This window comes from Triturus cristatus, chromosome 1_2, assembly GCF_964204655.1.
Source record: "Triturus cristatus chromosome 1_2, aTriCri1.1, whole genome shotgun sequence".
NCBI lineage: Eukaryota > Metazoa > Chordata > Amphibia > Caudata > Salamandridae > Triturus > Triturus cristatus.
In genome coordinates this window covers 547,592,270-547,616,712 of record NC_140580.1, presented here as the reverse complement: position 1 = coordinate 547,616,712, position 24,443 = coordinate 547,592,270, and positions in this window count along the sequence as shown.

Below are 24,443 nucleotides of genomic sequence, written 5' to 3'. Positions count from 1 at the left end.
ATAGAGAACTCTCTCCTGTCACTAATGTCCAAAACTTTGGCCCAGTCTGCGGAGAATAGCAGAAAAAGAAAACTGGTACATTCCAGCTCAAAAGATTTTTCTGTTTCTGCGTCACATGGTTTGGAAGAGGTTTCCTCTCGCAAGGTTGAGGACTTGGTGCCTTCCAGGCCTCCTGTCAAGGAAGGCTTATCTGTCTCTTTTACCAAATGAAAAGAAAAATCTAAACATGCTGAGGTACCTGAGAAATTGGTAATTTCTCATATTTTGGACACTGACGACGATTTGGGTGACGTTGATGATAATGTTGATGATGCTTTTGATGTTTTGGATGCCAATGATCCTTGACCTCCTAAAAAATCAAGGTCTGATCCTTTTTCCTTTGAACCTATTCTGGATGCAGTGGGTACCCCTATGTTTGACCCCGCTACTATCCGCCATCCGAATTCCTCCGAATGGTTTCCTCTTTCCCATGTTGGCGAATATATTTCTGCCTGGATGCGCCCACCTCTAGATAAATCTGTTCGTTCAAAATTAAAATCTGAGTGCCCCATACCTTCTCTCCCTTCTAATGTTTCCCCTACTCCTACCATTGACCAGCCTCTACTGACCTTCTTTTCCAAGTTTGGAAAAGATCCACACAAGGGTGTGGACAAGGCTTGGTCTACTTGCCAAGACAAACTGTTGGATGTGATTGGTCCTCTGGCTCATATTTTTGATCTAGCTGAGTCCGCCAGTTTGGACGGCACTGACCTTGACCCGCAGGAAGTTTCTCTTTGGATACAGCGGTCCTTTTGTCTTTTGGGTAACGCCAATTCGGCCATCACCCATGAACGTCGTAAGGGACTCTTGATCAAATTGGACCCCAAATTAGCTAATTTGGCCTCTTTGGATCCCGGTGTCAAAGCTGATGGTCTCCTGTTTGGAGATTCTCTCGTAAAAGATCTGAGTAAATTTGTTTCGACATTTGCATCCTTTGACAAGGCCCAGCAGTCGATCAAAAAGGTTTTCTCTCCACGTGTTTTTGGAAGGGCCGGCAGGAGTCGCTTTGCCGGCTGTTCCTCCCACAATCAAGGCTCCAGGGGTTTCTTCAATTCCAACAACACCTACCAGGAGTTCAAGCCTCAGTTCTACCCTCAAAGGGGTAGAGGTATCCGTGGCCAGAAAAACTTCAGAAACAACTTCCAACAAGGTAAGCCTTTCAGTTCCTCCTGTGGGGGGTCGTCTAAAGGTCTTTCTTGCAAAATGGCAGTCTCTGACTACAGATCCTTGGGTCCTCAACTCCGTCCAAGGCTATCTTATAGAGTTCTACGCTCCTCCTTTCCAGACAGTTTTTCCCCCTCCTCTCGCCTTCTCAAGCGAAATGACCGCTCTCATCTCTTCAGAGGTTCAGTCTTTCCTCCGAAAACACGCCATTCAGGTGGCACCTCGGGACCCTTCAGGTTTCCTAAGCTCCATCTTCCTACTTCAAAAGAAAAACAAAAAGATGCGTCCGGTCATAAATCTCAAATGGTTCAATCAGTTTGTGGTCTATCGCCACTTCAAAATGTAGACCATCATTCATCTTCGGTTGAACAACTGGATGGTCAGAATAGATCTTCAGGACGCCTATCTCACGGTTCCTATCCACCATTCTCACAGAAAATTTCTTCAGTTTCAATGGTTGGGAGTCTCTTACCATTTTTGCTCTCTCCCCTTCGGACTGTCTTCAGCCCTATGGTGTTTCACCAAGATCATGAAACCCATAGTGACTTATTTGAGATCCCTAGGGATCCGTTTGATTATTTATCTCAACGACATCCTCTTGATGCATCCGGACAAAATAACTCTTCTATCTCACTTAAGGATTACACAGTCTCTTCTTTCCGACTTGGGTTTTCTCCTCAACCCGGAGAAGTCTATGCTGGTTCCTTCCCAAAAAATAGACTTTCTAGGTTTTCTGGTGGACTCCTCCACCGCCTCCCTTCATCTTCCCCAAACAAAGGTTGCCACCATCAAGTCGGAGGTTTCCCAAGTTCTCAGACACAACTCCATTTCTCTCAGATCTCTTGCAAGGGTCGTAGGCCTGCTCTCTGCCTCTATCCAGGATATCTTTCCCGGCCCTCTCCACTATCGGGCTCTTCAGCGCTTAAAAATTTGACATCTGCGTCGAAGCCTGACTTACTCCGACCTCATCTCTTTGGATCAAGAATCCTGTTCAGAACTACAATGGTGGATAGACCATTTAGACGCCTGGAATGGCAGAACAATTTTCGCCTCAGTCCCAGATCTTGTGTTAGAGTCCGATGCAAGCTTGACAGGTTGGGTCGCCCAGTGTGGCACGATATCGACTGGAGGTACATGGTCTCCAGAGGTGTCGAGATTGCACATAAATTGTTTAGAGATGATTGCAGGCTCCTTTGCGATCAGAAGCCTCGCCAAAAACAGGGTGCATTGCTCTATCCTTCTATGCATGGACAATGTTTCTGCGGTGCGCTACATCAACCATCTTGGTGGCACCAAGTCTAAACCCCTCGCAGAGTTAGCAAAATGTCTTTGGGAGTTCTGTCTCATCAACAAGATCTCTGTCAAGGCAGAATACCTTCCGGGCAACCTCAATTCCATAGCAGACTGGCACTCTCGCTACCTTTGCGATTCCAGCGATTGGAAGCTTCTTCCATCCGTTTTTCACTCTCTTTGTCAAAAGTGGGGCCCTTTACATATCGACTTCTTCGCCTCTCATCTCAATTCTCAACTTCCACAGTTCTTCAGTTGGCGGCCGGATCCTTCCGCCCTTGCGACAGGTGCTTTTCTCCAGGACTTGTCTTCTCATCTCCATTATGCCTTTCCTCCTTTTCTCATGATCAGCAGGGTGCTAGCTCAAGCAGCTCGGCAATGAGCGTCCATGATTCTAGTAGCCCCTTTCTGGCAATCCCAGGTCTGGTTCCCATCTCTTCTGGAAATGGCAATGGATTTCCCGGTACTCCTTCCCTCTTTCAACAACCTTCTCTTGAACCCCTCGGGACTTCCTCATCCTCTGATTCTAGACAACACTCTGACTCTGTCCGCTTGGATGATCACAGGTCTATCCCATCCGTCGACGGCATTTCGCAAGAGGCTTCTCTCTTCATCAGCAGGGCCTGGGCCCCAGGAACGACTAAAGCTTACAAGTCAGCTTGGTCTTTATGGGCAAGCTGGTGTCTGGGAAAATGTGTCGATCCCTTTTCAGCATCTTTAGCTTACATTGTCAACTTCTTAGCTTCTGAGGCCAGCTCAGGTAAGTCTTATAGGACTGTCAACCTCTACGGATCTGCAATTTATCTCAATCATTCGCCTATTGATGGTAAACCAGTTGGTGAACACCCCCTTATTTGTCGACTTCTCAAGGGTGTTAAGTTTTCCAAACCTCCTTTATCTAAATACTCTAGACTATGGGATGTGAACCTGGTTCTTAAGCCCTTTATCGATTGGCCGGACAATGCCGATCTTTCCTTAAAGTTGCTTTCTGCTAAGCTTACCATGCTCTCATGCCTGGTTTTCATCAAATGGGTTTCCGATGTCAAAGCCATGGATGTGTCCTCTTTCACTCCTTCTGGTGTATTGTTTCATATTAATAAACGAACAAAAACTAATTTGAATTCTGGTTTTTTATCCTTATTTTCCTGACCAACCTAAGCTGTGTGTAGGATTATGCCTCAAAGTTTACGAACAATGTACCTTTGATCTCAGAACGTCCTCCCATTCCCAGCTCCTCATTTCCTTTCGAAAACCTCACAATCCTGTCTCCTCTGCTACACTTGCCCGCTGGGTTTGTTGGGTCATGTCACTTTCAGGTATTGACGTTTCTGTCTTTGGGTCCCATTCTGCCAGGGGAGCCATGGCTTCCAAAGCCTTTTGGACCAGCTCCCGGTTGGAGGACATTCTGAGATCAGCGGCTTGGTCTAATGATCAAGTTTTTCGTATTTTTTATTGCAAGCCTATCATTTCTGCTGTTTCTTCTGTTATTAATATGCTTTGAACAAGCATAATATGAGCCTCCGGTCTTGCCATAAAATGTAGATTTTCCTAATAAGTTATGACGGAAAGTCTTCATTTTTATTAAAGACACGGAGGCGAGCATTATCCCACCGCAACACTTCTAACTTGTGTTTGTTTCCCTCCCTTTAGGGACTCCAGCCTTGCCACCGGCTTCCTCATAATTTACCTCGATGTCCTAGTTGGATTGATACTCATCTACTTGGTGTTCCATCTGGTTCGACTGTCCCTGTTGCTGCTGACGTCGCCAGGACCTCGTTGTTGGACTTTGGTTAAAATTTGTTTACTTTGACTTTGACTTTATGCATCGTTTTTGCTATTGTTCCACTCTTTATGAACTCTTCTTAACTTGCTCGCCGAAGAAAAGAGGGCTGTTCGCAGTCTGACCCTTCATTATATCGTAGACTGCCCGTTCATTGGTTGACTCTGTTGTTTTCCCGTTTGCCAGTCTCGCGCTTGGCCTGTTGGGAACTGTAGTTTGTAACCTTTATCTTGGCTGCTTTAATAAAATTAAGACTTTCCGTCATAACTTATTAGGAAAATCTACATTGTTCATGATTGATTCAGAAGAATTTGCTATTTTGTTCCTTTCACTTTACCAAATGTATAGTGCTACCCATCCCTAAAAAGGTATTTCTATTCCAAATTATAGTATGTTTTTTCAATACAGACAAATCGATTACTGTAAACATACTGCACCGCAGTTTTAATTCTCAACTGTAGAGAATCCTATTTTGTTAATATTTATGCCCCTGGCATAATGAACATACACCATAGACTTTTTGTGGATGTCCATGGCAAGAAGATGCTCTTTCTGAATATACTTCTCCTGGCAATGTATGGCAAATTAGGGGCATTTATGGCATGAGATGGTGCTACATGGGCTTGCAAAGCAGAATCGAAAGTGTGACAATAGTTCATGCGAGTAATGGAAGAAAATGGGACATTGATACTTGGGTACCAAACATGTATTTACTAAAAAGAAAAGCTATTATCCTACAACAACAAAATATTTTTTAATGAAAATTATAAAGTTCTATTCCGGAGATTAAAACATTTTTTTCTCAAAAGTACAAGAGTGTATCTGCTAGCAAATTATGTATTTTTTCATAAACCAACAAGCTTGTGTTTGGAAACAAAATTATTGTATTTACTAGTGTATTTTTAAACCACAAATTTGCATTATTATTGGTGCTAGAATCTGAAAGGCTATTCTGTAAGGTTAGTTTAACCCGTCTGCTGCTTGAATCTCTATAGAATCTGCACCCTGAGCCAGAGCACAGCTGTTTTAGTCCATAAAATCTGTCTGGCTCTCCTATGTACTGTCTGAGAGTGCAAGATCATTCTTTTTTTATTTTCTTCCTTGCCTCTTCCGGGGAGACTCAATTGTTACATACATTGGAGAATCTACTCAGAAGGTGTATAATGGGCAAATGAAAGGATATTAAATGTATAACTATAAATTGATGCTATGGTAAATTATGGGCCATGTGAAATTGCATTTTTATCTGCTTGTCTAACCTGAGGAGATTTACACATTTTGTGGCAAAAACTGTGTTTAAGTGAATATGTATCATTTGAATGTCACCAAGTGAAGTTTCTTGATTTCTTTTGATCCTATTAAAATCTTTGTTCCCATCACACTTTAGAAATACAAAAAATATGTATAATTTTCTGCTTTCCTAACTGCTGTTATATTTTTTAATATTTGTACAGTTCATTTATAAATATTTACATTTAGTTGTGTGTTAAAAAAAATTATTGGAATAATTCATAAGAGCCTTTTTCAGAGCATATTTCTTTTTAGCAAAAACTTCTGTGACAAATATGCTGTAAAATGCACTATCCAACCCTTACTAACCCTTGTCTTAGAAGTCAAGAAGCCAGTGGTGAGAATTGAAAGGAGAGCTGCCTCTGGCTCTGAGAGACCTTTTCTTTCCCTGGTTATCATTCAATGCAGTTCTTCTAATCCTTCAGTACCAAGTAGGAGGCTGTTGCGGAGCCGTCGGTGGGGCATGGTGCCAACCTTGTGAAATCATTCCTAACCAAAGGGGCGGGTGCATAATTTTGAATTGTCATCCTTACTGGAGATGATCCCATCCTGAGTAAAGAGTTGCCCCAAGGAAACTCATAAATGGTGAGTTCTCCCACTAAACCATTTCCTAGCAATAGAGACGTCCATTCAGCTTTGCTTCTCAACCCACAGAGGAAACAGCCTTCATGCACTTTCCTTTCGCCTGTCACTCAAACCCGAATCAACTCTTATTCCACTACCAAATAAACTACAGCAACCCCCCTGCTGCTGTTAACTTACATGACACACGATATACTTACCTACGTGCACTTAGTTGGGAACATGCATCGTGTCGTATGGTCACAGTAGCATTAAGTTTTGTTATATTTTGTCGTATCATGTTCCCACCATCCATGCACATAATAGTAGGACACAAGATAGAATGTTTTTTGCCACTTGTCAAAACCCTTTTCTTATTTTCAAGAAGGCAGTCCAAGATTCAGGGCTTTTTAAAATGTAGTGATTTAGTCCGAGGGTCTTGGCCAGCCCTCAGTAAGTTGAAAAGTAGGTCACCCTGGTCTGAGAAGGAAACCTTGCTGTTTCTTAGGTGGCTAATTACAGATGCAGATTTGAAATAAAAGAATGATTGATTCAAGTTACAACTTAAAAATGGATGAAATACTTAACAGAAAATGTTGATCATCATGATAAAAAGGTATATGTCTTAGAATAATTAAGGACAATAAGCAATACTCTACAGGACAGGGGTGGCACTATAAGTGGAATACTTGAACAAAAAGCAGGAAAATGACCAGTTTGAGTTTGCCCAATGAACCCAACCATGAGGATTATGTTGCCATGCAGAATTGCGATAACTGCACAAGTGGAATTATTTGCCATTCATTCCATAAATACAGAATTTAGATCCCCTAATGGTTTAAGGTCTTGATTACGAGTTCAGCGGCGGTCCGCCTGCCATATTACGAATACGACAGTGGGACCGCCACAAAACCATCAGTTTCAGGATGGTCAGTTATGTCTTGTGACTGAGGGCCAGATGTATACCATATTTTTCCAGTTGCAAAGGCCGTTTGCGTCTGGAAAAATGTCTTTTCAAATGTACAAAATACAATTTGGTAACTTGTTACCCAATTGCATTTTGCGTTTTCAAATCAATATTTGGAAGGGGTGTTTTAGGGCGTCTTTTCCAAATTCCGAATTGGTATGGTATGTATTACTGTTTTCAGAGTGAATTCCAGTCGCACAACAGTATTTTTTACCACCAGTCTAAAACTGGAGGTAATCCATTTGCAAGGGGTAAATGGTCACTGAGGGAATACTGAGGGAATACTAATTTCCTAATTGCGATTCACAATTAATATTCATGAGGAAGGTTGATTTGCGACCCAGAAGGAATCTTTAAATGAAACTCAATGAGTTTCATACATTAGGAATATTGATTTCATAATTGCGATTCGGAATGAATTGCTATTAGGAAATTGGTATTCCGAATAGACCACAGCACTTGCCTGGTTTCGTCCGAAGTGTAAGCAACACATCATAGGGCCCTGTGATTAATGTAGAGAGCTGCCTCTACCGCCGTATCTTATACTCTGATATGAGTACATCTTGGTCTACGAGCACTGTATATCAACATGCCTCTGCTTTAATGACATTTAGCAATTAATTTGAGTGTCCTATCGTACTTCTGTCAATTATTGGCCAAAAAGCTACAGATTCCAGCATTCCCATCATGTGGGCACACTTAAGAAGGGGGTCTTGTTAAATGCACATATGTTCTGATGTTGGCCTAGCTGTCTCTCCCACTGCCAACATCATCAATGCGGACATGATCTCTACCATAGCATACTGACTCATCTGAGTCCATCAAAGGAGCATAACGGCTATGACCCACTCCTGCTCTAATATTGACACTTTGCATGATTGTCCTGTCACCTGTTGCTGTGGATCTATATTTATGATTTTTGCTGGTCAAAAATAACATTTTCTACTACTAATCTGACTCCATCAAGGACTGCTGAAATCTGCTCTGCTTTTTCTGTAGTATTGAAAGTAGGCAATTTAGGAGGGTGCCCATTAGAATCATGGCCTTCTGGATTATCATCTGCCAGGACACCAAGATTTCCCAGTGTTTCAGGCACTTCGCCCACGATCCCTACAGCGGCTGTCCTTGATCCTCTGGTAATGCAGCCATCAGCAGTGATGCTTGCTTTCTGGATCCATCCTGAAAAGCGAGTGTCTATATGAGGTGTAACGTGTAAATAGGCATGTAACATCTCATTGTTACCAAGTATATTCATCCCCAGCTCACGTAATCAGGTTATTTGTACCCCAGGATTGGATTTTTTTAATAGAAATTTTCAATTCCACGCCTAGACCAATTGTCGAAATTGACCTTGCTCCCCATTGCTATTGCCAAGACAAATCAATCATTTCTTTCTGCAGTTTATTTGATATGCTATTTATGTACCGTGAAGGTTTGAGATTGTTTCAGACCCTAGTGAGCTTCTTTCAGCACTGATCAGACATCTGCACAAAATGTTGATTGCAAAGCATCACAGTCGCGTGACATGCACAAGTCTTGTACAAGGTCCGCTTTAGGGTGGTGTGACTGGTGCAGGCCCACCTGGCACTGACCTAGGGAAGCACAGTGTTTAGAAATAACTTATTTTTTTAAAAGCCACCTGCTGCAGAGTTCCTTGTGCATCAAGGAGTTTTCAGGCAGCAATAAAAATGTCAAGATAACTCTGGTGAAAAATGTCTCTGGGAGTTTTGTCTAGTGGCAGGTTGGCTCATCATAAAGTAGCACAAAGGGCTAATAGACCTGCAACAAAGAACGTGTGCCATGCAGGTCACAGAACTGTAGTTTATGTGGGTAGCTCAGTGGGTTACTGCTTTTGTCACAGAGATCCTTTTTGTACCGCAGTTCATAAGTTGCAACCATAATATAGCACAGTGAGCTATGAACTGGCATAAAAAAACTGCATGCAAACTGCTTAATGTAGGAAACAACATGTTTTTTCCTGTCTTTCATTGTTGTATTCCTAAATGTTGCTGAAAAGGGTTCATTTTGGTAGATATGCATTCTTATTAGTAAGGCCAACCCCAACCAGCGCGTCAAAGCAAATGTCATGTATGTGATAGAGTGGCTATGGAGAGAAGAGGGGCACTGTTGTAGGGCGGTAGTGGGTAAATCCGTGACGTAGATCATTGTTCGGGGAGGGGCCAAAAACAATTGTTGCACCGGACACCACCAACGCTAAAGCTGACCCCGGTCTTGTAGACAGCAAAACAACTTACGAGATGGGTTGAAGACAGACAGCCGGAGCATCGGAAGAGTGGAAACAACCTTCTGTACAGGTAAAGCAGAGCAAGGCAGGAGTATGCTATTTTGTGGTTACGAAGAAGTTAATTTACACAATCATTTTTCAAAGTACTGTTAAAAGATATGTTTTACAAATGTGCTATTTATGAACACGGTCATGGCAATTCTTAGCCTTACATAAAGTATGTAATTTATGTTGTGAAAATGCTATAATTTGTATAGCAGTAAGTCAGCAGTCGAAGTTGGCGGGATCAGAGGGGCACGATGAGCCCCTACTATGAAAAATTTAAGGAAAAAAGTTCCCCTACTTTCTGTGAAAACCTGTGCTTCTCGGAACGGTCAATTCCGGGAGCTGAAATGCATAAGCAGTGGGAGTGAAATCGAGGAAGGGGCAGACAGAGATCCAATCCTTCTTGCTAGGGTGCCTGATTACCTGAAAAATGTAAATGTGCACAACTGGTCAATCTACAAATGCAAAGGGTGCTTGGAAGCCAGGCTTTGGCTTTGATTAATCACTTGATGCTTCCTGATGACGCAGATTTATTCTTTTCGAGTGGTATTGGAAAGGAGTTGCCAGCTGAGCGGTGAAGTGTGTGCCTTTCAAAGGGGCGTAACACAGGCCCCTACGCGTCAGGGGCTGCAGGGGCCTGTGTTATGCTCCTACCTATAGTGCCATAATCGGCAACTTCCCCCAAACACAGTCTGAGCATGCAAGAATAAATAAATACACAAGACAACGTTTGTTCTGGGAAATATTGCTGCAGGTTTATTCCATACAAAAGTATGCAATATGGTGGGTTATCTTACGGACGATCCAAGGGCGGCCAGCTGTACCAACCTATGCTGCCCCCACCCGCCTGATGAGCCAGCACTGTGGGACACCCAGACAGTGTTACACCTTTGTGCGGGCGCCGTCGCGGTTTTCCAGGAACCTGACCTGAGGCTCCTGGTCTTTGGCTCTGGCACCCCTGCTATACCACGCACAGGTACCCTTACTGTACCCGTCTGCCGCAGAGGTACCCAGACGGGTGTCTGCTTCCCGATCGCCCTGTAACTCCGCCACAGCTCTGGAGGCGGCCCCCGTCGCCGCCAGAGCCCCCCCCCCCCTTGTGTCTGGAGCAAAGAGGATGCCAGAGAGGTGTGGGGAGGTATAAGTACCCTCCCCGAACTCTGTGCGCCGGAACCGACGTGCGTAGCGCTCCAAGGCGAAGGACTCCTTCCAGAGTCCAACCCTTCGCCAGTAGAGTGGCGCTTGTGCCCAAATTGCACTAAAGGGACGCCCGTTTGGAATGGCCCCCTGTGGGGGCTGCGGACAGCCATATTCTCTACTGCTCCAACCAGGATTCAATTCTGTGGCTCTCTGGTGAAAGGCACAGACCCCTGCAGTGCATTAACTAATTGAGGTTAGGTAAAGTACAATAGTGCATTTCCCCTGATTAACTTAACTTGATCTTTTCTTACATTTAAGCTGTGTGTTCTTTTTATATGTGCATAACTTAAGATGAAAGACAGAAAACAGTTACAAAATATCTTGTTTTTTTAGCCACACCACTGCCCCGCCCCATTGTGCACAACATCAACATCCCCTTACTTTTTTCAATGCGCTTCGACCGCTGCAGTAAATAAGCAAAATGAATAAAACTTGCAGTTATACGCTTGTATGTCAATCACTCAGCATGCATCCATTGGATCACGAATTACAAGTAAGAAATCACTGCAGTGTGCTGCGCGTGCCCGCTGCTTCTGCGGATTCCAAGCTGAGCTTCTTAAAAGTTTAATCATATCTGGAACACGCTCGATTCTCAATGCAATAGCAACACAAGACCGCCAATTACCTGGATTGAGAAACTAGATTTCCCGAACTAATCACTAAATACTCAGATCTGTCGGGAAGATTTTGTTTCTGATTGGTTAGCCCTTCTCGTCCTCCCTTGATGGTCAACCAATTAGCTTTTCAATTTCATCCTGTCGAAGTCAATGAAGTGGTACATCTGTTACAGAACTGTAAAGACACTGATGTCCAGCTGGATCAAGCCAGGGAGAGGCTGATTAAAGAGCATCCAGCCTTTCATGTTCCTCTCTTTGCGTGGGTTAAGTAGCCATCTTTTTCTGATCAGGCGTGCGTTCTGGGATAAAGTAAGCAACTGCGACTTTCCTTAGACTCTGCAAAGTTCTCCAGATACTGGCTGAGAATTATCAGAAAGAGTCCTTGCTTCAGAAACTGTGTGTGGCAAGGCACCAGGGCTTGTTTTTTGGGTACTGCGGAGTCAGGACATGTGTAGCAAATATTGATTGAATTATTTGCATAACCGCTGAAGCGCAAAAGGGTTCTGACATTGCCATAGATGGAGAAGTCAGAGAAGAGATGTGTTGGTTTGACAGAGTGAAGGGTGCGTGGGTGCTCGCTCTTCAGAGCGCATACTGGAAGTCTGAAGCGAAGGCACAGGCTTCAGGTGTGAAGATGGGTTGGAAAGATGAAGGTAGAGGAGGAAGATATTGCAAGTGGCAAATGTGGCATAGGGTTACATGTTAGGACTTGTTTTACAGTCTACAGGGTGGATGGGGGCTTTTTTCTCCTGTTATGGAGTCTGTTGCACATGTGGCTTTTAAGGTGAAGGATGGCTGGGGAGCTTCAGTGCTGCAGGTGAGATGAGTCAGGGATTAGGTTTGGGTGGCTCAGTGACATTGGGGCATTCATTGCTGAGTTGAGAGTTTCTTGAAATGAACAACATGGTTTTGCAGGAGGAAGTTGGTGAGGAAAGTCAAGCAGTAAGGACTTGAAGAACATCTTCCTGGTACAAGAGATGATCTCAGGATTATTTGCAGGGTGTATGGCAAAGGTGAAGGGGGTTGCGGTGATCCTGTGGATAAGTTAACTGGTTCAGGTGGAGAGGCGATTGCAAAATCTGGAGATGAGTTTAACATTGACAGTGTTACACTGGCAGTGGGTTGACAGGGAATAACTTCATACAAATGTAGGATTAGGGATGACTACTGCAATGTCTACAACCTTGGAAGCTAGTGGTTAGTTAGGAATCAACTGTAAGTCCTAATATGCCCATAGACAAATAGATGACAGCATTTAGAAAGAATGTGGTTTTGTGGACAGTTTCTACAGAGGGTTTTCCATCATATTCTCTGGCCTGACAGAGGTAGTAAGTCAAAGTGGTGTGGCCAGTATGCAAGGTGTTGAGTTCGTTTTGTTGTTTGGCTGAATTAAGTTCTTGGTTCGCGCAATGAATATAATTAGGGTGGAAATAAAAGTCAAAGAGATCACTGACAAAAGTAGTTTTGCTGCATATGGACTTGGCATTCCTTTAAAAGAATGTTATTTCAGGGTGGTGGGCTGTTCGTTGCGAGGCAGCATTGTAAGGAAAATAGAGGCGTTCCAGGGTGATGAGATTGAATGTGGGGAAGTGTGAGTTCATGTTGCACAGCTGGATTTGAGAAATGGATCCAGGGTGTAGAGATGAGAACCAGCCTATGATGTAGGTTGATGGTGTGAGAGAAGGTCTTTGGTAGAAGTTAGATTGTAATAACAAATATGCTTGTGGTAGGGTAGCTGGTGCTAAGGGGAATCATGATAGTGAAACTAAATGTGCATGGCTGGTCAGAAAGTTTCGGTGTGCATAAGTGATTGGAGACTCACTGTATGGAGACTTGAGAAAAGGGTCACCCGTTAGGAGTTAGGGTCACCCATTAAGGGGGAAGGGTGACCTTTTAAGGGCTGCTACTATTAGAGAGGTGGAGAGAGGGGAGATTTGCCCCACATCCACATAGCAACACATTTTACACACTTTCTTAGATGCACAAACTTGAAAATGCATTCATCTTTCCCTGCAAGTATTGCAATTTAATTGGTGCAACCACAGTCATGAAATAATGTTCCCAAAGTGCACTGCCCTCTATTGTTTATGGTATTATCCGTTGGACCTTATTATGCGTGCTAACTGGGTGCATCCACTCTTCATGGGGGCTGGTATAAGGAGTTTCCAAGAGGTCTGTCATCAAAGAGGCAGTTCCACAGATGCACTCCTAAAACATGGCAAACTTGCTTAGTCACATTCGCTCCATTTGTGTCATTTATATCATGTATTAAATCCATGATGATGGCGGCTGTTAGAATCCGGGTTCTCTGGTTGGCACAGGTAGGTACTTGTGACAAGCAGGGAACCTTTCCTCTAGTCATGGTAAGGGGTTACGCTCCTAAAACAACCCCTGCTCACCCTCTAGGTAGCTTGGCGCGAGCAGACAAGGCTTATCTCAGAGCGTTATAGGTTAAGCATTTGTGAACACATACAGTAACCAAGCGACAACACTACAAATGGACACCACACAGGTATTTAAATTAAAAATAAGGATTCTTTATATAGGATTATCACAAGACCATTAAACGATTAAAAATACACAATACGGTTGCTTAGTTGGTAGAAGATTGCTTAGTTTCTCTTAAGTTCTTAAATGCGACACTTTAAGTCAATGTACCTTAGATGCGACACGCAGGGCAACGAAAGTGTTGCAGCGATGTAGATGCGTTGAAGTTCTTGGTGCAAAAGAAATAAAGACGGGATCTTCCAGATGCGTTACGCTTCTCTGATGTTGCGAGAAGGCTTGACTCGAAGCGTCGGCTACAGCGGCGTCACCCTTGGCGAGATGTGACGACCGCGGCCTTGGCAGCGGCACTCTTCTCCGACGTTGCGAGACGCTTCCGCTCGATGCGCTGCTGCAGCGGCGACACCCCTTCTGCGAGGTGCGGCAACAGCGGCTCCGACAGCGGCACGCTTCTCCGTGGATGCGAGGCGCTTTTCTGGATGCGGTGCAATGCGACAACTACGATGGCTGTGATGGCTACACGCTTCCTCCTCAATGCGAGACTCTCCTCTCGATGCGGTGCAATGCGACAGCTACGATGGCTGCGATGGCGACACGCTTCTTCGGCGTTGCGGGACACTTCTGGATGATGCGAGACGCTTCCTCTCGATGCGATGCTGCAGCGGCGACACTCTCTGCGAGATGCGACGGCAACAGCTCCGAGGGCGGCACGCTTCTCTTCCGTGCGTCGCGCTTCCAGCTCCTTGCGACACGCAGTCCCTCAGAAGGACCAACAACAGCAGCAGGCACTTCCAAAAGACTTTGGGGAGCTGGGGATGAAGTCCACTGGTCCTGGGACTTCGTTCAGGGGGTAAGCTCAGTTCAAGCCCTTGGAGATCTTTAAGCACAAGTTGAAATAAAAGTCTTTCTAGTCTTTTCTCCTCTCCTTCAGCAGCAAGGCAACCACTGCAAGCCAATCCCCCAGGTCAGGGACAGTTACTCCTCCTACAGCTTTCCCAGTTCCTTCTCTTCTGGCAGAGGTTCTTCTTGTTTCAGCAGGATCTGATCTAATTTCTTGGGAGCAGGGCTCCTTCTTTCCTTCTTTTATACAGCAATTATTTTGTTCTTTGTCGCCAGGGGGCCTGGGCCTGGCTCAGTCCGGTTTTGGAGCACTTTGTTGTGGTGACTCTGCTCTTTCCTTTCAGCAGCAGGGCAGAGACATCAGCCGCTCCACAGGGGGCGGAGCCGGCATTGTGGTGGCAGAGCACAGGTCTATTCAGAGTCAATGTGTACTCCTCCCACCCATCCTGGTGCAATCTCTCTACCCACCACCTGGCAGCCAGCCTGTCTCCTGGAATTCCCCAGCCCTGCTCCTCACTGTAACTAGGCAGAACACACACACACACACAGCAGAGGCGGACTGAAATGGCCAGGTCAGTAAATACTAACTTTCTAAAAGTAGTATTTACAAACAGGATATTAAAATACACTTTACTAAAAGAAGTATTTTATTATTCTGAGTTCAGGCATACTAAACTTGACTTTCTACCATGCTCTATGAGTCCACTGGGATTACAGCGTGTAGTAATTCCAGCAGCCCATTCTGGCCTATGGAGAGCAGGTAGCCTTCAATAGTTAAAAAAGAAAATGGCTGTAATTCACTATTAGGACATGCCACACACATCAGGGCTTGTCCTACCTTATGCTTACAATGCACCCTGCCCTTGGGCCTACCATAGGGGTGACTAATATGAAGTTAAGGGAAGGTTTAGGGACTGGGAAGTGTGTGCACTTACCCAGTCAGCATGACAGTACCAGACTGCACGCAGGTTCTGCAATGGCAGACCCTAGATACATTTTACCAGGCCGCTTCTGTGGGTGGCACAACCAGTGCTGCAAGCCCACCAGCAGCATTTGTATTTACAAGCCCTGGGCACTCCTGGTGCACTTTACTGGGGTCTGACAGTAAACCAAATAAACCAATCATGGGATCCAACCAACATATACATTTTAAATAGGGAGCACTTGCACTGTGGCACTGGTTGGCAGTGGCACAGTGCTCTGAGCGGCCAACACCATAAAAACACATGAGGCACAGCGACAAAAAGTGGAAGGGAGACTCACGCCAAGGTGCCAGGTCTAACAGCGGCCACCTTGAAGTGTGTCACAATTCACAGGAATACAGCAGGATTAATGTTAAACAGATACTAATTTGGATACATCTCTCGTTGTTCAACAAGTGACTAATTGTGAAATTGCGAGGGAGAAACCTGTGGCCAGAGAGTATTGTAGGGACTTAAGTAAGGGTCCTACTGTAAAAACACCCAGAGAGGGGACGGCCACCTAGAAGTAGATCTCAAAAATTGGACATATTGTCATCTATCACCAATGAAGGTGAATTTTAGAGTAACAACCTAGGGGCATATTTACAAGCCCCTTGCGCCACTTTTGCGTCATTTTTAACATGGGAAAAGTGACTCAAAAGTGGCGCAAGGGGCTTGAAAAGAAGCCCCCTAGTATGTCAACTTTAAGATGCCTAAAAATATGATTACCCAAAAAAGTTTGCAAAACCAAACAAATTAGAATGTGAAACATTACAAGGAAAATAGCTGGCGAGCCCAGTAATAAAGTGCGGCAACATGCAATTTAATTTTTACAACAAACTCATTTAATGAGTAATTAATTTCTATTAGAATAACGGGCACGAACAATTTCTTAACCTTGGCTCTAATAACAAATCTTTGATGGACAGTTTCGTGCTTTTGGTCTACATTTCAGAGCCAAGATGTAACATGCATATGCTCTCAAATAACCTCTACATCTGGACAGTCCTGCAATGAGATTCAGAAAGACCCATCTGTCAGCCATCGCTTCAAGTAGTGAGCATTATGTCGCTGTCCTTTTGTGCAAAATAGTGTCTAAAGTTCCCGTTTGTCTTTGTTATATACCAGAATGGACCTGGTTGCATGGACTCTTTTATTACTCCTCCTAAATGGCAATATAGAATCACTAATCCGAAATGATCAAGAATATGTAATCAAAACTTTTTTCAGATTAAGTGTCACCAACACTCTAAAACTAGGTACAGGGCAGCGATTACCTGGCAATGGTGCTATAAGGCAGCTCTCTAACCTCACCTTAAAATAGCTTCACCCCTATTTAGAATGTCCCATAAAGCCTTAATTAAAAAAAAATAATGAGGTGTGTGTTTAAATATATTTCACACACAAGCAAAGCTGTAGGAAGTCATTCAGAGCTCAGCCAGCTGCCCACCAAACCACTGGGGCGATGAAGCCACCTCATCATCTGGCCCTCCGGCAGCTAGCCGCCCAGTCGAGATTTCCCTGCTGCACCCCTGCGGTATGTTTATCTGCCAAAGTGCTCCAGCTAACAAGCAAGGATAACATTATGTGTCAATGGAATGCTGGCCTGAGGCCTTCTATGTTTTCTTTATGTGAACCTCGCCGTAAATGGGGTTTGTTTTGGAAAACAGATGGTAACGGTCCTTGAAAGACTTGGTGCTTTCTTCAAGTGTCTTACTGACATTTTTTTTGCATTTTTTTGCTGTTTACAACTGTCACGGATCATTAAAAAAAAAAAAAGGCAAAGACCAAGAAGTAGTGTAAAACACATGAGTATATATTGCTCTGTTTGAAAGGTGTTCCTGCGATGATTATCTCTTGAAACAAGATGGCGTGGTATTCTGCTCGTAGGCCGGCCCAGACGCCTCTTGAGAGTGTGTCAGTATCTTGTCTTCCTCTGTGCTTTAATACATTGTTCAGGATCACCTTGATCGATACTTTTGCCTCACAATCATTGAGAGTAATCGAATAACATGATTTTGGATCTTGATTGTTTCCATTCTTTTACATGACAAGACTTTAGCCGGGATTTTGATCTTCCTAATTTGTTTGTTTATATAATGGAAATCAAGACTATACATAAACAGAAGTGTAGAGATTCCAAATGTTGATGCCTTTCCAATAAAATCATTTCATGTTTGGTATCTGTTGCTATTTTGACCTCTTGTCATTTCAGGTCTGCTCAACAGCTGCCAAATGCATGTGCCCTTCCCTAATTTTTATAATTAAATTAGCATATTTGGCCTTCTTGTGCATCACCTGTCATGGGCGCACAGATGTTGCAGGCTGAGTTCAAGTCAAATCCCACGTGAGCCTCCAGAAAAAGGTTTCTCCACTGACGTTTGGAGCGAGTCCTGCAACATGGCATTGGATACAGCCATATTGCAACTCCCAAACCCTGTGCACATGTGTATAATTCCTTGAGGAAGACAGTACCTGAGGAATATAGTTTAAAGTGGGAACACTACCACAGTTAAAACATTAGGCAATGGCTTCAGGAGTCATGGTAAGGGCAAGTTTCCTGATTGAAAGCCTTTCAGGTTGTGGTTTGGTGAGAAGGGATCAGTGGTGACAGTAGTACGGTCAAGGAACTCCATCTGGGTTTATGAGGGATCTTTTCAAGTTTATCTTTTGCTTCCCATTAGCTCTTTTTAGGGGTGGGTCCAGGGAACAGCTGGTAGTTTGACAGAGTTTGATTTTGATAAGTTTCGAATGGCTCCCAAACTGAGGTCTTGTGAGTAACATAATCTGTTATAAATACTCCTTTCCTGCATTTATTTCGCTGTATTACGTTATTGATCGTGGGGCCTGTGTGCTTTGATGTTCCTACCCTACTGTGGGGTATATTATCAAGCACGGCGTTAAATTATCGCCGTTTAGGAGGCAGAAAACTGCCGCTAAAGCGGCGATAATGGGCTTGATAATATGCCCTGGAGAATTCCCATAGAAACCCATGTTGACACCAGAACATGGGCTTCTATGGGAATTCTCTGCGGCATATTATCAAGCCCATTATCGCCGCTTTAGCGGCAGTTTTCTGCCACTAAAGCGGCGATAATTTTAACGCTGTTTCTTGATAATATGCCCCTGTGTTCTTGAGACAAGTCATAGACTGACCCTTGGATGTAACTGATGGCTAATAGCTGTTTTAACTGAAATTTGTGTTTTTCTCCAGCCTTTATTGTATACCTGTTTCGTCATCAAGGAACTTTTAGTTCAGTCTTCCCTGATTGTGGCACTCTCATGTCACATCCTATAAAGCAGTCCCTTTAAGTGAAGGAACTCAGTAGTGTCTCCAGCATTTATAGGTTTCAGTTCAGAACTTCCAGTTTCCCATACTGAGCACCAAGCAAAAACACATTAGCCCAATGGCAAAATAAAGGGCCTGCTAGATTGTGGTTTTGTCTGTCTTGCATCTGTCGAGTTTTAGTCTGCACTGCTAGAGTTGTTAGACTTATTATTGGACACCGGCGATTTAGTTTTGACAAGAAGTGGTGAGTAGAGCTCTGAACAGACCCACAAGAAATACCACTGAAAGAGTTTAAAACCATTGTGTTTGATGAGGATATAGTTATGTGTGGCTATTATTGATACCTGTGGCCATGTTAAAGTCAAACTGTGTTTGCAGCAAACATATTTAATACACCCGATCTCAGCCCTTTGTCATTAAAGAAACATCAGTGACTAAGGACGAACACTACTTTAGAATAAATAAATATGAGACAATGAGATTCAGGCCATTATTGTCACGTGTTGTAAACCGAAAAACAGGCTTCATTTGGTACATAATGCCTGCTGTGGATAGTGGAGCTGCTTTTTGAAAGGACTGAAAGTTAGGATGTGGTTTGAAGTCTAGAACAAATTGCACAAGAACTGATTGCAGTTACTAAACCTCAGCTTCATATCAGAGGAGGAGCAGGTTGCTAATTTCTTTATTGAATAGTTTCACCGTTTGTGAACAGTATTCCAGTTCAAATGCAACTGTTTGTGCAACAAATAAATTATATTGGTCTTAGGGAGGTGTAATTGACACACCCTGTTAGAAAATTGTCTTGTCCCGTGTCTCAGGTCCCCTTCTGCTTCGACACCTTCGACACTCAGTGACCCAGGGCCCGATTCACAGAACTAACTTAAGACAAAATTTTAAACTTACTACCATTTTGGTATTCACAGAAGGCACTTACTCATTTCGGTATTCACAGTAGGCATTTAGGAGTTCTAAAGTTAGGAGTCCTAACTTTACTACTCCTAATCTGAGAAAAATCCTAACTTTAAGACTTTCGGTATTCACAGAAGGCATTTAGGAGTCCTAAAGTTAGGACTCCTAACTTCTGTGAATACCGAAATGAGTAAGTGGCTTCTGTGAATACCAAAATGAGTAAGTGCCTTCTGTGAATACCAAAGTGGTAGTAAGTTTAGGATTTTGTCTTAAATTAGTTCTGTGACTCGGGCCCACAATGCGCTCTTGGTCAGTGCCAAAGTTCAAGGGGATTGATTTGACAATGTTTGGCTGTAAACTATCTTCATGTCAATGCTGGCATCTGACATTGGGAAACATGTAATAAAACGCTATCTGGACCCTAAAATATTCTGCAGTGCTCATGATTCTATTTTATCTATAGTCTTTCTCAAATTAAGGCAGACTACCTGCCTCCAAAGTTACTCAGTGGTGAAAGTGAAACCACACTTACAACCAGCAGGTCTTTTATTTACTCCTGTATGGATTATCCTTTTCTGCAATTAAAATATGTCAGAATAACTGAACGATCCACGTTAGATCCAGAAGGAGGCATTTTATCGCCTTAAATGACGATTTACCGCATCCATGCAAGAACTGAGAAGGGTTGTTGCACACTCCATAAAGAACTACTTGTTTCTGGTAGCCCAACTTGATCCTGATGCAATTCTTCTTAGTCTCTTGGGTTTCCTCTGGGTGGCATTGTATTCTGTTTTTTCAATTGTAGAACATGTGTACCATCACCGAACTGACCAGTTCCGCACACAACTGTGTTGCAATTGTCTTCTGAATGGAAAAACAAGCAACAAAAAGTCAACTTCACCCTGGGATTTGGCTTTCCACTCACATTAGGTAGAACAGTTAAATCCTCTAAACATATTAACATATAATAAGGAGACTATATTGATCGCAGTTGCTCCTTATAGAATATTAGGAAAAGGGTAAACTGCTATCCGATCAACAAAGAAAGAGACACTTCCTGGAGAGATGGTTCGTGTTCTTCAGCAAAGCATTTTGATTCTCTATTATTTACAGAGTCATATTCTGTACTCTCTTGGTTGATGTTTTAGTTTTGTAATTAAATAGGCAATGCACACAATACCAACGTATAGCTTAGCCTTGAAACACAAGCATTCTGATCAAACTGATCAGTGTAAGAAGACTGCTGTTCCCTGAATGCCACGTGTAAAGGCATTTCATATATTTTATTAAGGACTTCACTATATGCTGTCCACGCCTTCATTAGCACAAATCTCCCCCTTAAACAATATCGAAACTAATTAATCGGATTGCTGTACATGAAGGAAAGACGAAAGGAAAAATGAGAAAAGAGAAGAAAACACACACCTAGAAAGTTGAATATGCAAATCATATTATAATAACAGATAATCATTCAAGTTATTAACAGCACAATTCCTTCCCCCGTTTCATCTACATACTGTAGTATGTGTCACTTACTTCATGCGTGTCTCTACAGTGATTATCACACAAACCAGATCCTCCTCTATCATGAGCCCTGACACAGGAATTAGCATTAATAGAAGTCTACCGATTTGCTTCCACTATGGGCGCGGAGATGACCAAAAATTAATTGCCCTCACATTCCTCGTGGGGACACTTCACAAACTCACCCAGTAGTCCCTCCAACAGGGACACTCTAGTAAGGTTCCATACCTTACCTTCTTTAATTTGCAGAGCACACCTCAACACTTCAATCACTTCTCTGGGATCAGACTGAGAAGGAAGCCATTTCCCAGCACAATGCAAACCAGTTGTCCTTCCTTAATGTCCAATTTACTGAGCCTTCCTCCCCTGCAGTCTATGTAAGTTTTCATCTTTCCCATGTAAACCTCAGAGCCCTTCCTTATCTTGAGCTCTGTCAGTAATTCTGTAAGTGAGTAGTACAGCTTGAGCAGCTTCTTCCAATTAATCCACCCCTAAACTTCCAAGTAAATATATTTTTACCTCCGTCTTAAACTGCGCAACTTGATTTACGGCCTCATGGTGGAATACTGCTAATCTCCTATGGCGTATGCCACACGTTGTAAAATAATCATTTATTTTGACACTAATGAATCAGGGGTGATTATCTGATAAAATCTCTTTAATGTCCTTCCGTAGACAATACCTTATCCATTAATTCAAGAACTGTTTCAGTGGTAACTCTCCCCATCATCCTGAACTCGGCTCTCTTTGATAAACAATGAATAATTCCAAATGCTTCTTGGTCCTACTGCACACAGTCACCTATATCATTTCCCAAATTCCTGAACAGTCCATTCAGCAAAACTCCAGGTTTAGATTCTACAACATAGGCCTTTCTTGATTTGTAACTATGCATACATAAATGGCCCAATAGTGCATCCATTCTCAGCCCCTCCCTTCCTAATCCCAATGTGAGTACAATTTTATCTCCTCAAATTAAAACCTAATTTCCAACTTCTAACTCATCTTGCGCTTTCAAGTATACCTACAATTCACCAAAGGCTTTTAATTCTTCCAGTCAACCAGCATTAATAGTTCTCAAAACAACACGAGAGTCCTAAATCATATCACTATACCATTCTTCTTCTACAGTAGTCCCCAAAGTACCTCTCCTACTTCCCACAAATAGAGTTAATATCAGCTACAGTGAATGGGATGTCACTTTCATACTTTCGAGCTTGAACAGATTGTCCCTCCTTTAATGGCAACCTGAACATGTAATCCACACGTATATCTTTAAACCCTGGGGGTAGTACTACGCTCGCGGAGCATGCGTAGTTTGCACTACTACGCACTACGCAAATTGCACGTAGCACAGTGCAAAAACAAGTAGCGTAGCAGGCATTTTTTGCTTGCTCGCGGTCCTCAACGTCAATTTGGCAATCGCGAGAGAGCAAAATCAACATCCCGGCGAGACTTTTTCCTCGTTCACGATCAGCAACATCAAGTTGCCGACCGCGAGCCTGGAAAATAAACCTCCCGGCGAGATTCTCAACGCGGGGAGGTCAGGTTTCTTATTGCGAGTGGTCGCGTATGCTCGTGACCGCTCGCGAGGAGAAACTACCAGTCCGCGTTGAGAAAACTGCCGCTCAAGTACAAATCTACTTGAGCGGCAAAAAACGACAGCTTGCACTGTACAAGATGCTGTTTGCAATGATTGCACAGTGCGGACAAGCATCCGGCACTGTGCAATCAGTGCGAACAGCATTTCACTACCGCACTATGCAGTTCGCGTAGCTACGCGTAGTGTGCGTAGTGCAAAGTGCACTTTGCGTAGCTACATGTAGCGCTACTTCACAAACTACGCCCAGGGTTAATATCTTTTGCTCCTGAAAAATATTTTGCCCTATACTGCAAGGCTTTCAATTTTGCTACTAGATTCAGTACTGGCTTATGATCCTATAAACATTGCTTTCCACATAAGAATATCCTGTAATGCTCTTAATTCCAGATAAGCAAACAATTGTTTTTCTATCACTGAATAATTCCTTTCTGCTGTCCATAATAATGTGATCCATACAACATCACCCATTCTTGTTTAATTTCACGATGCAATAAAAAAGCACAAATCCCACAATTTCTTCCATCACACTTACGGTACACTCCTTCACCACAATAAAAGATTTCAAACATGAAGCTCGGGCAATTTCATTCAAAGCTTCACTTTCTTGAGGGGCAGAGACAAGATGGCGTCCGAGCAGGACGTGTGAGTGAGGAGCTCCGGAGCTGTTCCCCCATCCAACGGATGCACGGCCGTGGGGGCACTGAGTTCAATCTACATGTGACAGATTCATGTGGGGACAACATAAAGCGAGGAGAGCTTTTAAATACATGATGTTACCTCTGGACAGGGGAGGCTGGTCTGTTCCAAATTTTTGTTTTTATTATTATGTTTGTATATTGCAAAATATACGTATTCTTTTGACAGGGGAAGACGTAATAGAGGCAGAAGCTCCATCAATATATCATCTATTGCTAGTGGAAGAAGTTAGAAATGTACTATTGAAATTCTCTGAGTGAAGCTATTACAAAAGAACAAGGTTCAAGGTTATGATTTCAGCCTATAAGGTTTGGAAAAGGGTATGTAAGTGGCTGACTATTCCACAGCTGAATTATTATACTCCTCTCGATTAATCTGTTAGGTTCCTGGAAATATTTTGGGATTATAGGATGTTGTGTTGGAAAATGAAGGGGATTAGATATTTAGGCGACTTATTCAAGGGAGGGGTGTTATGCTCATTTGTGGAATTAGCTGAAAGTTATCAACTTCAACATCAAGACTTTTCTAAGTATTTGCAATTGTGTGATTTTCTTATCAGACATCATCTGTATGAGGGAATTACGGTACTACCAATGGTAGAGGCTATTTGGAGGAGGGCTAAGATAGGGGTGCTATATTCTATGTTAATTGAGTCTCAAAAAGACGATCTGGATGCTCACGATCTCAAATGGCCTGCTTTTTTAGGGGTTGATGGAGGGGTGATGCAGATTTCTATTGATATGGCAGGAAAAATATTGCTATCATCGAATTTGGAAACGCAACATTTTAAGACCATTTTTGATTGATATTACACACCTGAACGTATGATGAAGTGGGGTGGAAATAACGATGGTCAATGATTCAGGTGTAGCATCGATAGAGCCGATAGTGTGCATGTTTTCTTTGATTGTACTGCA